Below are 2,812 nucleotides of genomic sequence, written 5' to 3' on the forward strand. Positions count from 1 at the left end.
ATCTTGAATCGGCTCAAGACATCGTTCACGTACTTTGTCTGGTGAATGAAGATTCATTTCTCAGACCGATGAACCTACAACCCTAAAAAGAAGTTCATCTCTCCCATCGAGCTCATTTCGAACTTTGTTTGTATTGACTTCTCGAAATCCTTACATAACTTGTTATTTGTTGACCCGAAGATAATGTCAACGACATATATCTGAACGAGGAGAAAACCATCACCAATATTCTTATTAAATAGAGTGCAGTCGACAGTTCCTCGCTTGAAGCCTTTATTAGTAAGATGGCCAGCAAGCGTGCCATACCAAGCTCTCGGGGCTTGATGTAGACCATACATGGCCTTGTTTAAGCGGTAAATTCGGTCCGGATAATCAGGGTCTTCAAAGCCAGGAAGCTATAAAACAAACACTTCCTCATGTAATTCGCCGTTGAGAAAAGTACTTTTCACATCCACTTAATAAACTTTAATGTTCTTGTAAGCCGCATAAGCCAGAAATATTCGTATAGCTTCCAATCTTGCAACTGGAGCATATACCTCAGTGTAGTCTATTCCCTCTTGCTGATGGAAACCTTGCACCACTAACCGTTCTTTGTTTCTAACGATCACCCCACGATCGTCCTTTTTACATTTAAATACCCACTTCGTAGGAATAGGCTTTTTAACTCTAGCAGGTTTATCGATAAGATCCCATACACCCAGTCGTTTAAACTGTTGCAATTCCTATTGCATTGCTTCTACCCAAGAAGGATCTTCAAGTGCCATACGAGTTGTCGTTGGCTCTACTTGGGATAGGAAACAAGTGTATTTGGCGAGATTTACGATTCCATAGGAATGTCAATCCGCATAAGAACACAATATGTTATTCTCACTGGAAGTAGCAACTTGATGACGTGTTTGCACACCCACATCAAGTTCCCCAATGATGTTGTCCTTTGGATGATAATTATGAATCCAAAGAGTGGGATTCTCAGGAACAACAACATTGTCTGTTAAATTAGTGAGATTCTCCTCAGCAACATGAGACGATTCACCAATCTCATGTGTTTCTGGGAATGGAGCCGAGGAAGAATTAACAAAATGACCATCATCAGATGAGATCGAAATCACATCAGATGTATCAGGAAGATCATCTTGTGAGGCATCAACATAAACAGACCCAAAAGATCTTGGAGGTAAGAATTGATCTTCAAAATAAGCACGCACCAAGTCTTCATCTAGTTGCTTGGATATTTGAGTGAACGAATTAAACAAACTCGCATAATCGAACATCCAATCAGGTCCTTTACCTTGGGAAGGTGTGGTGTACCTTTGGAATTCAACATGGTACCCCTCTTCTGTACAACCCGAGGTAAAATTAAATACACGTTTCTTAGGTGATGCGTAACCCAAGAAATAACCTTCAATAGCTTTTTCTTCGAATTTTCCCGCATCTTTCTTCAACATAGTACAAAGACATTCAAATGGTTCCAAGTAATTTAAATTAGGCTTTCTCTTGTTCAGAAGCTCATAACTCGTCTTTTGAAGCTTCTTCACAGTCAAAACACGATTAAGCGTGTAGCAAGCATTATTCACAGCCTCGTTCCAGAATTGAACAGGAAGCTTAGAATCTGCAATCATAGTTCTTGCTACTTCAATCAATGTTCTGTTTTTCCTTTCAGCCACCCCATTCTGTTATGGTACATAAGGAGCAATATATTATCGATGAATTCGCTTTTGAACACAAAAGAAATCCAACACATTGTTTTTAAACTCCGTACCATTATCGCTTCGAATACGTCTCACTTTCAGTTTGTATAGTGATTCGACCTTAGTGATTAAATTTTGAACCAAAATGGGTGTCTGATCTTTTGAACTCATAAAAAAAACCCATGAGTATCTTGAATAGTCATCAGTGATGACTAAACAATACCAATCCCCAACGATACTCGCACGATTCACAGGACCGAACAAATCCATATGAAGTCGTTCTAATGGAGTGTCAATGGTACTGATTAACTTAGATGGGTGTGTCTTCTTTTTCTGTTTGCTATTTTTACAAGCAACACAGTGGTCGGATAATTTAAAATATTTCAAGGAAACACCTTCAACCAAGTCATTTGCCATTAAATAATTCATCTTTTTGACATGAATATGACTCATCCTTCTGTGCCAGAGAATCGTGTCCTTTTCGGTTGCCATAGAAACAAAACACGTTTCCATAGAATTTGATACTTTAGAAGACATGTTCAACACATAAATATCATTCGATCGAGGGGATCGCATGACAACCATGTCCTCGGGAATGACGTATCCCAGTTTCAGAATCAGACATTCTTTATCAGTAAATACAATAGTGTATTTCTTATCACATATTTGTGATACACCTAATAAATTATGATCGACTTTATCACAATAGTTGACTTTTTCAAACGTGATACTCCCATTTGACACATCACCCTCTTTTGTAATCATACCTCCCGAATTACCAGCAAACGCAACTTACCCTCCTTAGATATTTTTGACATTTGTTAAAAGATTAATGTTGCCAGTAATGTGATGAGAGCATCCACTATCCAGTTTTCACCAGAAATGGTCGTGGATGAGCCCTACACATGAATAAAATGATTAGTTCAAAACGTCAGCCCAGACCTCAGTCTTGGGCACCTCTTGAGTTTCTCTTTTGCACCACTTGTGAGTATGTCACAGGTCTTTTTGACTTTCGTCGTAAGTAAGCAGCTTGAACAATATTCGCATTCACATTTCTTCAAATCGGTTCTGTGGGTATAAATTTGGGCTTAACATAACTTACATTTTCATTAACATGAATCACC

This window comes from Bidens hawaiensis, unplaced genomic scaffold, assembly GCF_021521415.1.
Source record: "Bidens hawaiensis isolate Kalapana, Puna unplaced genomic scaffold, B.hawaiensis_p1.1 tig00076579_1, whole genome shotgun sequence".
NCBI lineage: Eukaryota > Viridiplantae > Streptophyta > Magnoliopsida > Asterales > Asteraceae > Bidens > Bidens hawaiensis.